A 22,140-nucleotide genomic window follows, 5' to 3' on the forward strand; every position below is an offset into this window, starting at 1 on the left:
GTTGCAGGCTAGTCAATTTTTGTGCTATGGGGCTGATTTTTCATTCTAAAAAGAATGTGGCCCTTGGCAAGAATTTTGTGACCAAACACTCTAATATTATTCATTCTTGCCCATTCTTGCGTAGAATGAACAAGAATTAAGAGAATGAGGCCCATAGCAGTGAACCAAACATGGTCTAAATTGCTATGGATTCGCTCTCTTTTAAGTAGGTTTGGTATTTCACTCTCCCGTCCACCAGTACCATGGTGTGACAATATTGACTCTTCATACCTTTTTGTCAACCCATGTTTCATGCCCACACCAAACATATTGAAATTGATTACCACTTTATGTGGGAAAGTATTACCTCCAAGGAGTTAGAAGTTCGATATATCTCCACTAGTGACCAATCAACTAACATCTTCACCAAAATGTTTGGATCACCCTAGTTCGATACATCTCTACTCATGTGAGAAGGGATTAGCTAAACACAATAGTTGTTCAGTAAGCTGTGGAACCAATGATAACTCTCTACATCAGTAACAAAAATACATGGGCCCCACACTTCTCAAGACCCATGAATTTATTATTGGCATGGAGTGTTATCTTTGGTTCCACAACTTATTGAACAACCATCGCATTCCGCTAATCCAAATTACACTTGTATTCCATGCCAACACCAAACTTCACGTGGACTCTCCCACACTTTGCTATAGGGGGGCTGATAAGCCTAACCATTGCCACGTCATCTTAAATGCCAATATAAACTCACATAACCAATGCCTAAATGATGATGACCTTACACTCACCCGCAAACTCTCTCTCTTTACAACCTCTTAACAGTTGTTCTCTATCAATGTAAAGCTTCCTCTGTGCTCAAAACTCTTGTAATATAAATACAACAAAAGATCATGGCTGAAGTGAGTTATGAGATTTATCATTCTAATTCAAACATTTTAGACTCTTTAGTGAATGAGAGCAATTCCTCTTTTCCTCCTTGTAACAGTTTTGAGGATAATGAATTTGGAAAGCAGTCAAATATAGAGAAGTTATAGTTAAGTTATCATATCTCTTCCTGTCTAATAGAAGTACTACTCAAAACCTAGTTGTTAAGCTTATATGGACGACCCTAGTCAATTAGGATTTGGTTCTTTATTTGGTTATTTGGGGAAAAAACTTCCTACAATGTATAATTTTGTCACGAGAACTTACAAATATTTGTGGAATATAGTTTTCTATGACCAAAGTGATGAAACCATTGCTCATATTTTTCAACATTGTCCTTCAAACAATCAAATTTGGCAATATTTTAAATTTAACATTTACCCTAATATGAATCTTATAGTATGTATACATGAAAACCTTGCTCAAACTAATAAGCAAAAAAGACGTATTTTTGTTATATAATGTGAGTAATGTGGAAATTTCACAATGAAATAGTTTTTCAAACCCATCAGTTTTCTTTTTTTAATGTACAATAACACTGTTACTACTATGTGCGTGGAATATGTTAGTTGCAGGCCATTGGCTTTCCTCATCTTGGGATGTTTATGATTCGATTTGGAGAAGTTTTTAGACCAAACCAATAAATTATGGTTTGAAAAATTTTTAGACAAAACCAAACCATTTTAGTAAAGAAACCAAAGCAGGTCAAACCATATTATTACAGTTTGATCCAGTTTCTAATATGGTTTGGGCCATTCTATTGGGCTTTACCTAATTAGAAATCCTAAATAACATGCATTCCTTAAAAAATTACAAATATAATTCAATATCAACTTGAAACGCTAGCAAGTGCCATCTATTGCTATTATATAAATGACATTAATACTTTCTCAAATTACAAGTTAAAAATTGAAACAAAGAATAATAATGTATGAAATGTTATGAATATATACATGCATTCATATATTCATGTGGTAATTTTTTTATGAATATATACATGCCATCTATTGCTATTGCTAGTAAGTGTGTACGTGCTTTGCATGTGGATGATGATGATGGTAAATTATATGTTTTCAATTTTTTTTATAATTTTTAATGTTTACATGTCTATAAAAACTATTATTATTTGTCACACTTTTTTTTTGTTTAATATGATGAAAATACGACAATAGAGATCAAATGTAATTTACAATATTTTTTAGTATTTTTATACTTTTGTGTGTTTTCATCGTTTTTAATTTTCTTATTATTTAATTATGGAATCAATGATTGATACATTTAACCTAATGGTTTAATTTTTCATCACCACCATACAGGAAAACAACTACATTTTTGGGTTGGTTTTGAATTTTTATTTTATTTCTGTCATCAATAAAAATAATAATTCTTTTACGTACTTATTTTTCTTTAATATTGTTAATTACATAATGCCCAAATGTTTTCTACATAATTTATATATATTTTTTATATTTCTTCTATGTTTTCATCTTTTTTTTTTTTACTTTTATTATTTAACTATGACTTCACATGGAGATACATTTGACGTGAAAGGTTGAATTATTGATCTACCACCAATCAAGAAAACAATTTCACTTTTGGATTAATTTTAAATTTTTTATTTTATATCCTTCATCTAAAAAGTTTAAAACACCTTTTGTTTATAGTGTTTAACTTTTAATATGATTAATATAAAATATTAGAGATTTGTCCAACTGTTTTCTAAAAAAATTTATATATTTTTTTCTTTTTTTTAATTTTTATTATTTAATTAGGAGATCAATGGTTAGTGCATATGACCTAACAGGTTGAACTTTAACCCGCCACCACGAAAACAATTTCATTTTTGGGTCAGTTTTAAATTTTACATTTTATTCTCAACATCAATAAAACAACTATTATTTATTACATGTATTTTTCATTAAATATTATACAGTGCTTAAATATTTTTTTACACAATTCTTATATTATTACTTAATGTTTTTGCATTTTTCATCATTTTTTGTTTTTACTTAATTATAAGATCAAGGGATGATACATATTTGACTCAAAAGGTAGAATTGTTAACCCATTACCACAAAAATAATTTGTACTTTTGGATTGTTTTAAATTTATATTCATTCCCACATCAATAAGAATAATTATTATATATCACACTTATTTTTCTTTAATCTGATTAATAGAAAATATTAGTTATATGCCCAATTTTTCTATATTTTTATTTATTTATATTTTAAAAGTTTCTATTTAATTATGACATCATGGAAGAATGATTTTGTTTTTACATCAATTAAAAAAAACATGTATTTTATATCATTAAAAGTATTGATATAGTTCTAATAGCAATTTATTGGTAAAAAGAATAACTTAAATATAGAATTCAATTGAATGAGACTTAATACCCCAGATATAAGCCTTAATGAGAGGGAATTGAATGAGGTAAAAAGTAGTAGTTCAAATTACATTTTGTACCTTCAAATGAGAGAGGAACCAAATTAAAAAATTATGGTATTTTAGTCAAAGAAAAGTTCCACACTCATTTACACTTTTAACAGTAGTACTAGTATGTGTACATGCTTTGCATGTGACAAATTTTCTGATGATGATGATAGTATATAATATGTTTCCAAAATTTTCTACAATTTTTTATATTTTTGTGTCTAAAAATTATTATTATTTGTAAAACTTATTATGGCTCAATAGTATAGAAATATGCCTAAATGTTTTCTACATAATTTAAATATTTTGTTTGTTTTTATCTTTTTAAAATTTCACTATTTAATTGTAGCTTCAAGAATTAACACATTTGACCTGAAATGTTGAGCTGATCTACCACCAAACAAAAAAACAATTTCACTTTTGGGTTAGTTTGGAATTTTATATTTTATTTATATCATCAATAAAAAGTTAAAAACAATTCTTATTTGTCGTGTCTAATTTTCATATAATTAATATAAGATATTAGAGATGTGTCCAAATGTTTTATATAAAGTTTCTATTTTTTTCATATTTTTATATTTTGATCTTTTATATTTTTATTATTTAATTATAGAATCAATGGTTGACACATATGACTCAAAAGGTTTAATTGTTGACCCACCACCCAAAAAACAACTTTATTTTTTGGTTGATATTAAATTTTCTATTTTACTTCCAACATCAATAGAGCAATTATTATTTATTGCACTTATTTTTCTTTAATATGATTAATATAAAATATTATATAGTTTTCTAAATGTTATTTACAAAATTTTATATTATTAGATAATGTTTTTGTGTTTTTTATATCTTTGAATATTTATTTAATTATGATATCAAGGGTTAGCACATTTGACTTAAAAAGGTTAAATTTTTAACTCACCACCATAAAAATAATTTTTATTTTTGGATTGGTTTTAAATATATATTTCATTCCAACATCAATAAGAATAATTATTATCTACAACACTTATTTTTCTTTAATATGATTACATATATAACATTAGAGATGTGCCCAATTTTTATATATTTGTTATTTTATTTATATTTTAAATGTTTTTTATTTAATTATAACATCATGGATTAGCCCACTTGATCTAGATGGTTGAATTTCTACTCACCACCATGATGGAAACAAGGTTTCATTATTGGGTAAATTTTAAAAAACAAATATTTTATATTGTTAACCATATTGGATGTAGATCTAATTGATAGAATTTATTTATTTTTATTTTATGAAAATAATATCTTAAATAAAGGATTCAATAAAATAATGGGAATTAATACCCTAACATAAGACTTAATGAGAGGGAATTGAATGAGGACAAATGTTGTAGTTCAAATTACATTTTGTACCCTTGCAATTACAAAGGGACCAAATTCAAAAATAGGAGTATTGTAGTCAATAAAAAGAGTCAATGAATGTTATAATGGGATTTAATACTTCAAATATGATACTTATTGAAGGGGATTAGAATGAGGAGAAAAGTGGCTTCTAAAATTACATTTTCATCCATAAAATTAGAAAAGGACCAAGTTTAAAAATCGGGGTAATTTAGTCAAATAAAAGTTTCACACCATTATTCACACTTTTAATAATAGTATAAATAAGCATTAAATGAAAAATGTAAAATGACATTTTTGCTATAACTTATTTTTCAATTATTGAACAAAAGAAGTAATTTTTTTTGTCTTTTTATTAAATAAGCAATATTAAATAAAGATGTAAAATAACAATATTGCCTGGTTTTCCAATTCGAACTTTAGAGAAAGGGCATTTGTTGTAAATGGAAATTCCAGAAGCTGTGAACACCTATTCACACTTTTATAGGTAGTATAGATAAATATATTATATACATTAATAAATATTATTAATAATTTAGTGTAATACAATTTACGATTTGATATGCTTTCTAAAATCTAGAAAATCAAACTAAAGAAAACCAAACCATTTTAAGGCTAGACCAAACCAAACCACCAATTTCAATTTGGTTTGGTACATATTGATAGTGTAACCATATAATGAACACCCAAATCTCAAGTCCACACCACATGCAGATGGTAAAAACTTGGAACCTGTCCCATGTTACATCATTGAGCTACAACAGTGTGTCTTTAGGAGATCACATTTCCTATGACTGCAACAGTCCAAAGACCCCTGTATATAATGTGAACATGTCAACATTTATAATATATTAATGCATCACATCAGTTTCACATTTTCATTGTGGGTTGTTGCAACAAAGTCACAGGAAACGTTTTCTAGACGACAACATATAACCTATTTTTATGGCATAGACTATTGCTATTGAAGTTAGGGATAGCAATTTCCCCCATCCTCGATGGGACCCAACTTCCCTGACCCCATTGTTTTGGCGGGGCAGGGACGAGGATTAATAGGAATCCCAAGTCGGGGTCGGCGACAGGGATGGAGATTGAGGTCTCCACCCCACCTCGATCCCGATTATATATTTATATATTTATATGTTATTTATATTAAATTTACATTATTTTATTATATATATCAAAACATATTTAAAATATTATTTATAATTTAAAATTTTTATTTCTTTTAAGTAAAATTATTTTACAAAAAAAATACTAATATCTAAAAAAAGTTTAGGGATTCAGGTCCCCACGGGGAACCCATCCCGTCGGGGATCGGGGATGGACAAATTTTATCCCTAGCGAGGATTGGGGATGTGGGTTAATTTCAGAATTGGGGGCGGGCACGGGGAATATGATCCCCACCCTGAACCTCCCCCGTTGCCATTGCTTAGTTATGAGATATTAGAGAATGATTACATTTTGCAATGGGTCATGGCTGGACAAAAATTTGGTGGTGGAATCAAACTCTCAGTCTACCATTTAGACCGGGATGAGCTCTCGTTGGAGGTTGTAGAAGTTAATGATCTATCACCTTCGGGACGAGTTCATGATGGAAGTTGCAGAAGTTAATGATCTATCACCTCAACTGGTTAAAGTCCACCATGGTAGATAAAGATCTATTAGATGTCCTCACCATTCATACCATGCATCAAACATTTAGTAATAGGACAATCTCACAAGTAAGTGAGTTCATTCCAAATCCCTCCATCCATGGTCACCATTCACATAGTCATTGGATACTTAGGCACAGAATCCAATACATGTTTTAGAATATATGTATATCTACTTTTTTATATTGCTTCTCACAATTCCAACATATATAGCTAGCTAGTTTCAGTAGTTTTCAAATCTTTGTCTTAGTTCATTAATTAGTCTTTTGTTGATTTAGTCTTTTTTTCTTGCAATTTGGAAATTGTTTGGATCGTTAGTTTAATTAAATAATTTATTTTATCCATTCTTTTCTTAATTGCTTTTCTCCTTTCTAGCATTATCTTGTTGTTTATGGTAAACCTTTTTTTCCTACTATCAGTTAGGTAATTTCTCTTTTTAAGCCCAAATTTATTAAGTATATGTTTGGCAACAATGCTACAGTTGCAGCATGGTGTTGCTGAAGTGTGGCTTGGAGCACCGTTTTCTTAGAAAAATGATGCATTTTTTTTTTGTTTGGAATTGTTGCTGCCAAGTAGGACGTTTCTTGGAGAAACAACAATTTTTTTTTGTTTGGTACCAATGCTCCAAGAAACGTTTTTTGTACTTTTACCCATTATCCACTGCCACATTACTGCCATGTTGGCAACAACGAGCTACAACTCCAGGAAACACCAAATTTGGCATTGTTCCAAGCCATGCATTCCCAATTTCCAATGTGTGGCTTAGAACACCGTTTTCTATGGAAAAAAGGTTCCAAACATGTAGTTGTTTTATGTAGTACCATTTTTTCCTATATGGCATTGATGTGGTGTCATTTTCTGGAGCAACAACAACGGTTCCAAACAAACGCTAAGTCTTCCTTGGAATATTGGTGAAGTAGAAGCCGATTCAGTCGTGCGTGTATGGGGTGCCTAACACCTTCCCACACCGTACCTTGGTCCCCAGACCCTAAGAATCTCATCCCCATTGGACAACAAGTCACTAAGAAAACAAATTGTTTTTCTTAAAAAATCCTGGATTTTCCTAAATTCTCAATTCCAAAAATTTAGGTGGTGACTTCATCCATATCCATACAATCATTCTGTTTCCCCTCCAAGTCAGGTAGCCACAGGTTTATAACTTGAAAGGTAATAGATAAAGATCATATAATTCCATTTGAATGTACATGTCACATTTATATATCTATCTACATATATAACATGACAATCCATGTCATCATGCCTCTCCTTGCTCCAAAACCCCCTTCCTAATTTCTTGTTCTTTTGAAATTTTTATTTTTTAATTCCACATAATTACCCATTAAATCAATAAGGAAATAACATAGTCTTAACTATTTCTAACAACCATAAAAAAGAAAGATTTGCTTTTCTAATGTTTAGCCAATTGGCACTACTTTCCCCACTTTCTCCTAAATTGTCTGTAATTCCTATTTATCTCTTAAATTATCTCAAACTCCTATTTATCTCTTAAATTATCTCTAATTTAGTAGAGAGATCCCTCCTAAACTATTTCTAATTCCTATTTATCCTCTACCACACCTTTTATCTACATCTATCTAAAGAAAGTTTCAATTAAAAAAATTCAGAATTATTTAAATATAATAACGAAATTATATACTAACTTTAAAATATTTATTCAAAATACCAAAATTAATTATAATATATTTAATAATATTTATATTATTAATAATTCTATATTTTCACAAAATTCATCATGAAATTATGTAATATCAATATAAATTATAATTGTACAAATTATTCAACTTAAATTTTATTCAAATAATAAAAATTTAACATTAAAAAAATAAAGCATTATTTAAATATTTCAATAACTAAATATCTTAAATAACAAAACATTAAAAGTAGCTAAATAATTATATAACAAAATATTTAATATTACACAATAACATTAAAATAAATAAAATTCAAGCGATAAAAATTTATAAATATTTTACATAATATTTAAATATTTAAATATAAAAATTATGTAATAAATTTTAAAAATCTTAAAAGTAGAAAAACAATTATAATAGATTTTATAACATTCATATTAATAATAATTTAAAATATTAAAAATTAATGACGAATTATGAAATAATATTACTAATTATAATTTTACAGATTATAAAATTCAGTAAATAATATTGTAAATAACTAATTTCACTTATATCAATTAGTAATTATAAAAAATAACTTTCAAAAAATCAATATTTTTTTTGTAATAAATTTACAATAATAGTATATATTCATTATATATTTATATATACAAAAATTAATGTTTACTTTATTTTTACAAATTATTTATTGTATTTTTTGATAAATATGTTTTCAATAATGATTTATAAATGAATTTTTGTTTTTTATTTAACAGTAAATTATCAATAATTATTGGAGATTAAACAACTATTATTTAACTTTTGAAATTTAATTTATCATATTTATTGTATTTTTGTTATAAATTTATTTTTAGTAATTATGTATTTTTATAATTTATTGATTAATATTTATTAGAGATTAAACTATATTTGAGATTACACTATTTATTGACTAATTTAATATATTTTAAGTATTTATTGTATTTTTGTAATTATTGTATTTTTATTAAATATCTATTGTGTTTTCATTATAAATTTATTTTCAATTGTTGTGTATTTTTGCTATAAATTTTCAATAATTATTGGAGATTAAACTGTTATTATTTATTAGAGATTAGACCATTAATTTAATTAGCTAAAATTATGAGTGTTCAAGGATTGGTTCAGTTAGACTATAGGCTGTTTCGCCAACCAAAACGACCTAGTTAGGTCGGGAATTTGTCACTCAAAATTGATTGACCATTAGGGAAAACCCACCAACTCGAGTTGTATCAATTTGGGCCTATTTGCGGTTTGGTTTGTTTATTCAAAAGACTTAAACTTAAAAATTAAATTTAAATTTAATAAATTATAGTTGTATTATTAAAAAAATTAAAAAAAGTAAATTTATGATATAAAATATTTTAGATTAAGAAACATGGGAATTTCCCACTTTTCTATATTAAAAAAAATTATATTTAAAATATAAAATATTAATATATCTATGATCGGATTGGTTTAATTTTGGTCGATTTACAAATGGCCAAATTGAAACTGACTTAACTTGGTTGAGTTAGAAAATTACTAAACCAAAGACGATAAAAAATACTAGAAAATCGACAAACTTGGGTCGAGTTCGATCGGAATGGTTATTAAAATGTTAAAATATAAAACAATTATATATTCCTATGTATATCTTTTGTTTAACTTTCGCTTAACAAAGCTCTTGCATAGCACGAGTCCCTGCTAGTATATATATATATATATATATATATATATATATGTACAACAAGATGGTCCATGTCAACATGCCTATCCTTGCTCCATTACCCCCACCTTGCATTCTCCTTGACACTCTCTCCACTCCCCTTCCCACTACTCCCATTAAGTCATGTCACCATTCCCAACCCAACTGCCTATAAATATTCATAAAATCTCTCTCCTAAGATATCTCCTCTAAGTCATTAGTAACTATCATGTTACCACACTCCTTAATTAATTCCTAAAATCTCTCCCCCCAATCTATATCCACTCTCTCTCATTTAAAATATTAAATACGGTTAATATTTAATCCAACCCATATTCAACTATTATTAAATAGTATTATTTCCAAAAGTTAATAAATACAATTAGTAAATTACAAAAATTAAATATTCATATTAGTACGATTAATAAATTATCAAAAATTAATAAATACTATTATTAATTAATTCATCATGACTTTTTAAGGCATTTTGGGTAAATACTGTTATATTCATGTTAATTAACAATATTTTATAGAAATTGAAAACTCATTAACTAATTTCTATAAAATTGAGAATTATATTTAACAATGATAAAAAAAGTGTAAAATTTTAGTTATTGTTCTTATTATAGTTAATAACTAAACTCAGATGAGATGAGGGAATGAAATATTATAATGTTGGAAAATGAAATTATTAATTAATTTATATTGGAAAATAAAAGATAAATTAGTGTAATTTTGTTACTAAACTACTTAATAAAAATAAATCTCCATAATTATACAAATGTTATAATTTTTTCAAAGATTTTCATAAAATAACATTTTGGAAAGTAAAAGATATAACATTGTACTTTTGGAAAAATTTTGAAAGTTTATTTAAAATTTATTAAATAATTAATGAAAATTATTGGAATATTTTAGAAATTTTAGGAAAACTTGTTACATTTGATAGATTTAGGAAAGCTATTGAAAAATTATGTAATTTTCGCTATAAAGTATTGAATATTATTAAAGATAAATGTGTATGGGAAAGGGAAAAGTGTAATTTGAACCAATAATCACACAAATAATTAAGATAAATTAGCATAATATTGGAAAAATAAATTATTGATTAATTTATATTAGAAAATATAAGATAAATTTGTGTAATTCTGTAAGTAAACCATTTAAAAAATAAATTATGTAATAACAATTTAAAAATAGATTTGAATAAATTTTCAAAATTACAAGAATGTAATAAAGCTTCCAAAATTTTCATAAAATTATGTTTTTGAAAATTAAAGACAGTTTAGTGCACTTTTAGAAATTTGCAATGTTGCTAATACTCAATATAACATTTTGATCATTTTTTGTCATCAAGTTGAATTGGACGAGGTCGAGAAAATTCACGGATTCCCCATCCTTGATGAAGAGTGGGTGTCTTTCCCTAAACTTGCCCGACACTAGGATCAAGGTTGGGAAATTTGATATTCCCTGCCCCTAGTGGGGAGTGGATGCCTTGCCCCGAACCCACTCGACACTAGGGACAGGGTGGGGATGGGGTAGAGTGTCTTGACTATGAGGCGGGGACAGGGATGGGGTGCCTTTGTCTCCCCGTTGCCATTCCTATATAATTGTAAAAAATATAATAAAAGTTATTAAAATTACGATAAATGACTAATAAAATTAAACTTATTAAAAAATATTTGTTCATAATAAATTAACAATAATTATTTTCTATAAATCAACATTAAATGAAAGCTACAATTATTAAAATTTTAAATATTAACAATAAATTTGAATATTTTTAGTTAATTAATAACAAATATTGATTATTAGTTTATTAATTAATTAATAGTAAATAAAATTATTCAATCTTTTAGATTTTTATATGCATCACACGTGTTCCCACTAGTTGTTTGAATATAATATGTCCAAACGGGCACTACAGGAAAAGTGATTTTTAGCAGCATTTAAAAATGACACTAAAGTTAGGTAAAAACACCACTAAAGGCTATTGTGGCGTTTTCAAATTACACCACCGATATTTGAGTCGATAAAAGTTTTAGTGGCGTTTATCCGATTTTTAGTGGCACTTAAATAAATGCCAATAAAACTTACTTTCAATGGCGTTTATCAAAATTTTAGTGACGTTTATATAAATGCCTATAAAAACTATTTTTAGTGACGTTTTATTCATCCTTTAGTGGCAATTTAAAATACCATTTTTAAATTTAATAATGGCATTTATTGGCACATTTAGTGGCAATTTGTAGTGCCACTGAAAAACGACTATAATGGCAATTATAAGTGCCACTAGAAGGTTACCATAAAAGCTAGTAATAACAATATAATAACATTTATTTTTTTATATAGCGGCATTTTTAAATGTCATAAAATATTTATCTGTATTGTGGCATTTATAGTTGCCACTAAAAAGTCTTAATCATTCTATTCATTTAGGATTTAGGGGCATTTACAAGCGCCACTAAGTGTATAAACATATTCATACATGCATGCTAAAAATAAAAAAAAATGAAGCAACAAAAAAGATGTTGCTTATTATATAATGGTAAATGAACCTGTATCAATAAATATTAATTTCATCATGCCCTTTAAATCAAATGCATATTATATATTTAATTAAAAAATCAATTAATTATGCAATTTAACCAAATAAACCATTTTCATATAAAAGAAATTATCATAAAATGTTTATATATACAATTGTCACTTTCAGATAATAGATCCATAATGGATAGTCCAAAAACTAACAAAAAATATAACAAAAAAAATCATTTCGCTCTATGATGTCCAAAAGTCTTCATCCTTCAATACCCTCCATGTTAACAATTTCCTGAAAAAACAAATACATCTTCTTAATAAAAACTAGATATAATATTATATCTTTGGATCTAATAATAGATGGCTGAGAGATAGATAAGTACCGTTTAGATGAGCACCATATAATAACAGATGGCTAAGAATTGGAAAAAAAGTCAGTGTTCCAACTAGATGAGTACCGTTTAGAAGCACTGCAAACATCTAGTTGCACACAACCTTGTAAAGTCGACAGGACAAAACACATCAAGGTTGATCATCACTTCATTCAAGATAAAGTTGTTGATATATGCATTCCATTAGTGATGCCAGATCAATAGTGGGCAAATATCTTTACTAAAGGAGTTCCTAAGGCATTTTTATAGTTTCCTCTTAACAAGCTGAAAGTCACATTGAGACCCATGATATGTTCATCAATTCTTCTCCTTCCCTCTTCTCCCCTCTCTTCTATATTCTTCTTCTACTTTTTCTTCTTGATCAAGTAGGTATGTTCTCTCTATTTTTTCTTGTTTAGACTGATATCAAACTCCTTTGAAGCTTTTCACAAAACCCTTTTTGTTTTTCATCATAGTTTCATTTCATTAAGATTAATTAGTAAATATTACAATGATTTTTTTTTTGATAAATGTCAAATATTACAATGAATTTCTGCTACAAGTATAATTACCCCCTTTACAAATTAGACAGCCCAAATCAGCCATCGCATTTGATGTTCTCTTTACCCATAAAACTGCTGCTCTAATTCCTTTAACATGTCTATGGATCCACACACCTGGACTGCTGTCGTTCATCCATGAGATTACCAAATTTAAATTATCCTCAATTTTCACATGGTAGAAGCCACATTGCTTAGCTAACTTCAAGCCTTACAGTAAGGCCAACACTTCTGTTCTTGCAGAGTCCTCCAGTCAAATTGGCCCAGAGAATAAAGCCACCACTTTTCCCATTGCATCCCTGAATACACCTCCAATACCTGACAATCTTAGATTTCCCAATGAACTTCCATCAAAGTTCTGTTTGATTTTAATTGGAGGGAACTTCCAATCCATTATTACTTTGTCTTTTGCAGTGGAAGAGCTTGCTACTTCAAACTAAGCCATAATGATATCAACTACTGTGAACATTTGAAATGCTTCAAAACTTTTTACCAAGTGAGTTGTTTTTGTCTTGATGTTGTCTACGACAACTTCTAGGGTCCTGTACCTTTCCTTGAGTATTCCTTCATTTCATTCTTCCCAATTTGTCTAGACAGTTGCTGCCCTGATTGCCTTCCTCCATTTGTCTCTCCCATTTTGTCTTGCCCTATTTCCTCCATTTGGAGAGGTCCCATCCCCCCCCCGCCCTAAAATGGGTTTTGCTGGGAAGTCTTGCATGATAAGATCGATACCTATGAGAATCTCCTAAGGAGAAAACCCTATTGCCTTTTCTCCCCACACATTTTGCATTTTCTGCAAGGCAAGTGGTGAAAGTCTTTCCATTTACTAATCAACTATCAATTTGCTAACAACATTTTGAAGTTTTTCTTCTCTTTATTTGGATGCAGGTGGACACCCCCTTCAGACCTACAGAGTTTCTTGCACCCTCCTTTTACTTGCCTCCTAGAAAAAAAGGCAAAGGCAAAATAATGTGGAGATGTGTCAGAACTACCACTCTTTGTGCATTTGGGACAAAAGAAACTCAAGAATTTTCCGAGAGAAGTGGACCAAAGAAGTTGTTATGGAAAAATTTTGGTGAAGACAGGCATTGTTTGAAAACTTTAGACGTTTTCACCATTTCATGATGGAGGATATATGTAGAAATTGGTTGATTATGGCGTCCTCTTCATCAGCTAACCCCAAGCAGAATCAGATATGGTGACTGCCCACTATTAAGACTTTAGTTGAACATTGATTAATGAAGCCTAAGAAACAGGGGCCATTTGGTATAAGGGTGTTTTCAGAAATTAGGAAGGAATTTGAGGAAACATTCAAGCAATCTACTCGGGTCCAAAGGGGGTTGGGGACTCCATTAGAGCAGAATTATGGGCATTGGAACCAGGTCTAAGGTTGGCCAAATCTCCCAATATCAAAGATTTACAGGTGGAGAGAGATACCATGGTTATAATGGCATGGGTAAAAAGAACAAAGTGGGTGCTTCGAAATACGGGCATATGATATAGGAGATTTCAAAACTATCATTGAAGATACAAAGGCACTAAATAAGCACATTAAATGGGATAATGGTACCCATATCTGTGTCCTGGATTCTAGGAAATGGAGAGTTGCTTCTCAGTTTCCCGTATCCATGACTGTATCCATATCCAAAACTAGGCATCATAGCTGAAAACTAAAATTAGTAGATTCTTTGACATTGTCAAATACCACAAGATCAAATTGTTATGCCATGGACCAAGTTATCAAGATAAAGGTATCAATTTCGACTCACTAGACAAAGAGAAATGTCGTAAGATAATAAACAGTATTCAGTAGCCCATATGGCAAAATACTAGCAATGCCATATCTCCTCAGCTTCTTCAGTGCCCTGAGAAAACCATTTTCAATGTAACTCTAATGCATATTTATTTTACCAATAAACAATAAAAATACACCAACATGGGGTTATTGCTTAGTGTAATAGTAAAACAATGGGATGACAAGCATGAGAATGCAAGCTCAAGTCTAAGAGCAACTACTTTGACAACAGTAAAGGTTAGGTTGATATCCAGCACACTCACAAACCACAGATAGCATGGGTGAACATTGGGTAATGGCCTTTATAATAAACCAAAAAAAATGAAATAAACAGGAGCAATCAGTTAATTTAAGCATGGATGGCATTCACTTCCAGCTCTTAAACAAAGGAAAGAAAGAAAAAGAGATAAATAGAAGCAAATGGTTTTGAAGAACTACATTTGGAAGGTTCGTAAATGATAGTAACATGAAATAAAAAAATAAACATTATACAGAACAAAAAAGTGAGAAAAAAATAACTTGGTAAATTTACAAGTTATAGGTTACACCTGACATCACAAAAGGATATTATGTCCAGCAATTTTTCTATCAATAACATATAAGTATTGTAATTACAAGTAAAATTCTGGTAAAACTTTGAAGTTTCAAAGTTGAATGTAAAGTAAATGAAAATGGATCAACTCAATACCATCAGTCAAGTCCCTATTCTACAGCATTTTCCACCTTTAAAAATATAGCCATAGAATAATATGAAATGCAAAAGGAATATGAAAAGGAAAAAGTCCACATGGATGAATTTTCTAGGGATAAGATCAAGCGCCACTTGTAGTGTAATCAAACTTAACTTCTTAATTAAACTATAAAGTGGCATAAATGTGCCATGATAAAACCTAAGTTACAACTTACAACAGTTCTCAGTAGACCACAATTCGGTTTTCTTAACTTATAAAACCTAAGATAACTCCATTGATTTTTTACAGAATTGTTCTAAATATGGAAAATGTATAACAGAAGAGAGACTGGGGGTACAGTGAAGGATTTAGAAGAGACAAAATTTCGCAATTTATTTGTAGAGAGAATAGGGCGAATCGACCTTAGTGATTTTATTCCTTTTAAGTTATGTTTTAAGTTTATGTTCTTTTAGTTATGGGCCTTAGTTATGAACCTCTTTTTGTTTGTTTTATTAGTTCTTTGGTGCTGGCCGCCCTATTAAGGGAATCTAAGGAATTGTACTCAGTTTTAGATTGAGAAATAAAAGATATCTTGAGGAGATTGAGAAGGGATCAAACATCTTCTCTTCTCTCTTCCTTTCTCTTCTTCTTCCACAAGCTTTTGCTGAAACCTTCTCTTCTTCTTTCTTTCTTTTCTTTTTTCTATAGTTTTCTGATTTACTGCAGGTGTGTTTCACAACCTGGTTTTAGAGTGGGAAAAAAGATATTGGGCTTCATAAGAAACCACCAAGTTCAAGGTCAACAAGGCCAGAGATGGTTTATATAAGAGAGAAGCTTACCACATGATACAATAGACTTGATCAATTTGGATAGAATGCGAGTTCCAAACTTACAAATTGTGTATATTAAATAAAAACATACATAGAGATTTGACAGAAAATAGGTTTGGGGTAATACATTTCCTCCCCCCCCCCCCATTGTTTTAGAAAAATGAGGTTTGGCCCTCCAACTATAGCATGTAGTTAATTTAGGGTTAATAAAATGTAGTCATGAGTTTATGTACAATTGTATTTACCTGAAAGGAGCTTTGTCCTTGTACTTGTACAGTAATATTATAAGAGATATAGACGTAAGCGGCTGGCTCAAGGTTTCTTAGTAGCCCTTCCTTTCTGCTTTTTCTTCTTCACCTTACTTCTTTGTCTTCTACTCTTTATCACCACACACAGACCACTCAACATTCCATTTGCACATTCTATGCCAAAGATGCAAAAAGGAACAAAAAGAAGGGAACTAGGCTAAAGGCAAGCAAAGCTAGCCCAGCAACCTCTGGCTGTTGACAAGGAGTCAGCTAGTAATAGAAGCTTCAAAAAGATTCTGACCTTAATATTTATTTCCACATAAGGTCAATTCTTCATGATCTTGAGTTCCATTGCATTAATGAATCTAGCTATTCCTAAACCAAGAATTCTATTTTCTTCTTTTTCTAGCACAATTTCTTTATTAGTAATCAACCCTACTTAATATGTTATAGACTATAGTTACATTTCAAAATTTACCTTCATTTAAAAGGACAATAATTAGGCTCACCATCACCAAATTATAAATGAAATTCAGCAGCCTGTAGTTTAAAAAAAATTACATGGTAAGGCAAATAATAAGTACTCATTGGATGTAAAGGTTTTAGCTTTCTGACTTGTGCTTTTCTCCTTCATGCCTGCATCTAGATGTGTGATCAACCTGGATATGTTTTCATGGTAAGGCAAATAGTATGCACACAACCTCTCATCTGTCAGCTTACAAATCTAGGTGCAGCCATTGGTTTATCAATAAAGTGATTCAAAGAAAACAGGGCAATGGTGTTTCTATCATCACCATTAGTTGTGGGAACCATTTCCATTAAAACAGAGTTGGGGTCTATTCTATTATCTCGTTGGTGCCTGCTAGTGAACATAGTTCAGATGCATCATACTAAAAAGACCATGAGAGACAAGGTAACTTTCATCCTCAAGGCAATGGCGTTTCTATCATCACCATTAGGTGTGGGAACCATTTCCATTAAAACAAAGTTGGGGTTGATTCTACTATCTCGCTGGTGCCTACTAGTGAATATAGTTCAGATGCATGTAGTCACCTAGGTGGCATGCCTTGACAACTATGATCTCACAAGAAGACAGCAATTGGGGTTTCATATAACCATGTAAATCCAGCTAATTCCATGGGCCTAAAAAGTTTTCACCAGCAAGCTTGAATCTATTAAGTCTTTTACTTGAGAACAGGGCATACAAAAACAAGCTCATTCTAGAAAGCCCAATAGGTTAGTTACCAACTTAAGTGGAACCCACATAATATGAGCCTAAAGATTTACTTCAATCCTGAAGATATTTTAAATCAGATTTTAGTATTAAGTATTGTTAGTTTTTCCATATTTAGCAAAATCAAATATCTCTTAGATCTTTGGAAATATGTGTGCTTCTCCATTTATATTCCATGTTATATGTTATTGGAGTTCTGGAACAAATGAAAGAAGAGACTTTTTTGTACTTATGTGTTTGGTCTTGACTCCAAACTGTGGACAATTACAAAATAGAATAGAGATGTACTAGATGGGCATCAAAAGAAAAAAAAAAAATGAGTCCATCACAAAGCTATACAACACAAGATTTCTAGTGTAATGACTTCTCACTTAACATTGTACCCCAGTTCACTCCCAATCTTACTAAGTTGTCTACCACATGATTTAGCTCTTTTGGGATCCATATCAAAATGGTAGGGCAGGAAGTGGAATAGAGATTCCATCGTCCTCTTCCAACAAATTTACTCCATTTGATTGCATTAGAAGAGTTTCCTACCATAAAGAGACATGTTTCTTTATTGAGTGAAACAGACAAAGAGAAACGTTTTCCTTTTCAGATCTGTACTAATTAATGGCCATTACTTGCCATTAGAGTATTTTAATAACATCATATCATATATAATACTTACAAATGTCAATGTTCAGATATTTTAATCTTTAAATTTAATCAATGAATTAAGACATTAAAATAAGTACAGTAGGAAAAGTGCTATAATCTAAATGTCCCTTCATCTTTTTAGTTTTTTCTTTTTACCCTTTTATCTTTATTTAGAAATGTGCATAGCATATTCTTTACAGTAGTGATGACAAAATAGCATAGATTTATTAAAAGAAAGATCAAATTTAGATATGAAACCCCAAAAAAATCAACTCACTTCTTTAAGAAGCTCAAAATTTACAAACTCTGCTTTTCCCACTATGAATTTGTTCTTCTTTGGATAAAATCAGATGCCCCACGGGCTCATGCTTAAAAGAGAGAAATTAAGGCTAGGGCAGTCTACCTACCATGTGGCTCCCATTTTTCCTGCCCCCATGTCTAGCCATAGAATTACGCATCAAGGCTAGAGCAGATTGTCAGAAACAACTTCTATATTCTCATGAGAACAATAGTTGTAGTTGAATGGGTCCAACGTAAGAGATTAACCATTTATTCAATTACTGAAGAAAAGAATATAAGAGCTAATACAATCAACCTCATGGAGAGACAAGAATATTCTCACGTAGATGAACAGATAACTAAGGTATTTAAACAAACACTATTGTTACAGAACGGCAACCACGGAAGAACTTCCTAACAACTTTAACACATAATGCTCGATAATTGTCTTGACTACTCCAACATAAAGAACCAGTAAAGAAAACAATAACACAAATAAAATCGATCATACCTTAATTAATGTTGCACTTACTGATTGTAGGGACGGTATTATATATGTCTGCACTCGAGAGTGGTGGTCTAGAAAACGGGGGAGGAAGGAAAATAGGGGTTATAGGTGAAAGCGAAGGAGTCCAAAAAGAGAATATATAGACTAAACGGCAATAAGCGGCTATAGGTGAAAAACCAAAAAAACACAACTAATAAACTACCTATTCAAGCAATAAACATAGCTTCTGTCAAAATAGAAAGGATGTGGTAAAGGGTTTACCTCCTAGAGACAATGGCAATGGTGTTTCAGTTTGTCCTTTGAACTGAAGATTAGTGATGATAGGGGGCATCTACGACAAGGTACGACGCAAAGACGATGGGAAGAGAAGCCCTCCTCTGCCGGGCCTTTCGATTGGTGGCATTTTTCTAGGATTGGACCAGGAATACAGAGGGCAACACCTAAAATAGGGGTTTCCCAGAGACGTACGTTGCTAGAGAGAAGAACATACTAGTTTTAAGCGAAAAAATTAGGGTTCTCTGCTGTGGTGACTTCTGATGAATGCGGTTTTGGTAGAGGAGACGTGCGTTGCCAGAGAGAAGAAGAATGAGCGCGGGAAGAAATTGGTATCCACGTGCCAATTTTTGTTAATTTCTACAATGTAGTTAAATCTACAGCATTGATGTAGAAGTGAAATCAATTGTTAAAAAAAATTTGTTGATGTAATGGAACTTAAAGGTGATTTAAATGGCAAACTAATAAATGCCATTTAAAAACCATATATTTAGCGGCAATTTAAATATATTTTTAACGACATTTTAATAATTGCCACTTAAAATGTATATAATGTCTAGGGGTGTTCACGGGTCGGGTTGGGTCGGTTTATTGGGGTTTTCCCAATCGACCCGACCTGGTCGTATTACCTAGGGTGGAAACCAAAACCGACTCACTGATAGGGCAAACTGACCTAGTCGGTTTGAGTTGGGTTGGGACGGTTTTGGTCGGTTTCGATTTTGTTCCTGTACAAAAGGACACCTAATTGAATTCTAATTGTAATTGCCTAATGAGCCTTCTAGTTTTAGTAGATGACTAGTTATAGTTAAATAGAAAACTACTCAAACTAGGAACTACCAAACTAGTAGAAGACTACGGTTTGGGTCGAGTTGGTTTCGGTTTTCACACAAAAAAACTGAAACTAACCCGACATATCGGTTTATATATTTGCCCAACCCGAAACCGGGTGATACTGATGAAAACCCGATCGACTCAAGTTGGATCGATTCGGGTTGATCGGGTTGGGCATTCTTATGAACAACCCTAATAATGGCGTTTTTTATATGGATATAGTGGCATTTTTAATAAATGCCACTAAAAATAATATATAGTGGCGATTATATAAATGCCAGTAAGAAAAACGCCATTAAATCCTCACTTTCTTTGTAGTGGGGGGCTTCATTCATTGATTAATACCTAAAAAAAATAGTATGTCTATAAAAAAATAAAAAATGCTAACAATAGAATTGGAAAAACTTAGGCATCCTTGAAGAGAGATGAGCCATGAAGTTCATCTTTGAGACTGGTTACTTTTTCCTATGATGAGCTTACTCTTTTTAATTGGAATCAAGACATAAAAAATATAACCAATGGGTTCTCATTTACATGTTTAATCTCCATACATGTAATGAATATAGTATTATTGCACTAAGAACTTTCATCGCGAGATTGAATGACTCTAGTTGCAGTGAGATCTATAGAATGAAGCAAGGTATTGGTTCCTTCCCAAATAGATAATAGTCTTGCAAATATGAAAGGAAGGAAACTAAGAAAAAAGATACATTTTGGGTGGTACTAAGAATTTTTTTTCTTTCTATAACTTTACCTAGCTTTCTCATGGACAAGGTCCTTGCAACTATTAAATAAAGAAGGAAACAAAAGGAAGCATTAATGATCAAAACCTCGAGGAAATAATTAATGTATATACATTTATTAATTATTTATTTTGTAATTTGGTGTTTGTTATACCTTGTGTAGTGTTTCCTTTGGTTGCACTATTAGAAGGAGAAAGAAAAAAAAAAAGAAACTTACAAGTGTTCAAATAAGGAAAATTTGGAAATGTTCAATTCCTATTTATTTAAATATCACAATGACATTTTCTTTTGTTACTTGAATGCACTTGCATTATATTAATTTCATTCAAAAGTTTTAAGTTGTCTACTGCCAGTTAAATTTAGTTACAAAGTTAACAACATGTGAATTCTATCTTGGTGATTCTATGATAAAAGTATATGGCTTCCAAAGGCATGATAGAGTAAGGTCATTTAAGACATTTATTGGATTTTCCTAACAAAATGGTAGAATATTATGAAACATTTATGATAGTTGGAAATATGAAGAAAAAGGTGAAGAGTGCAAAGTATATTATATTATAAGAGAGAGCAACTTCTTAAAATGGGAGATTGGTTTTCTAATAATGAACTCAACTTGCTTGTCAAATATTGTGAATGATCTTTTAACACTATAGACTTGTAAATGAAGTCATAATTTATACCTATAATACCTAGAGAGTGTGCCTCTTGGTGATATATTACAATATGAGCAATTATAGACTTAACTAACCAGGTTCACCTTTCTCTTGCAAATAGTACAAGATTCAAATCAAAGATCTTGGCTAATGTCAATGTATACAATACATGTTGAGATTCGATACCTAGTGTATATAGATTTTGA

At 30.4% G+C, this 22,140-nt stretch overlaps 1 long non-coding RNA gene across 1 annotated transcript; it reads right to left on the reverse strand.

The window, feature by feature from the left end:
* Nucleotides 1–12,401: 12,401 nt before the first annotated feature.
* Nucleotides 12,402–20,088, reverse strand: LOC148874790 (uncharacterized). The gene is made up of 3 exons (XR_016105819.1): nucleotides 19,696–20,088; nucleotides 19,438–19,505; nucleotides 12,402–12,591 (listed from the first exon to the last, which is right to left on the reverse strand). It is a non-coding gene; the product is annotated as an uncharacterized LOC148874790 (long non-coding RNA).
* Nucleotides 20,089–22,140: the final 2,052 nt, after the last annotated feature.

The sequence above is a fragment of the Nelumbo lutea genome, chromosome 1, assembly GCF_056320005.1.
Source record: "Nelumbo lutea isolate HS-2025 chromosome 1, American lotus-T2T, whole genome shotgun sequence".
Taxonomy (NCBI): domain Eukaryota; kingdom Viridiplantae; phylum Streptophyta; class Magnoliopsida; order Proteales; family Nelumbonaceae; genus Nelumbo; species Nelumbo lutea.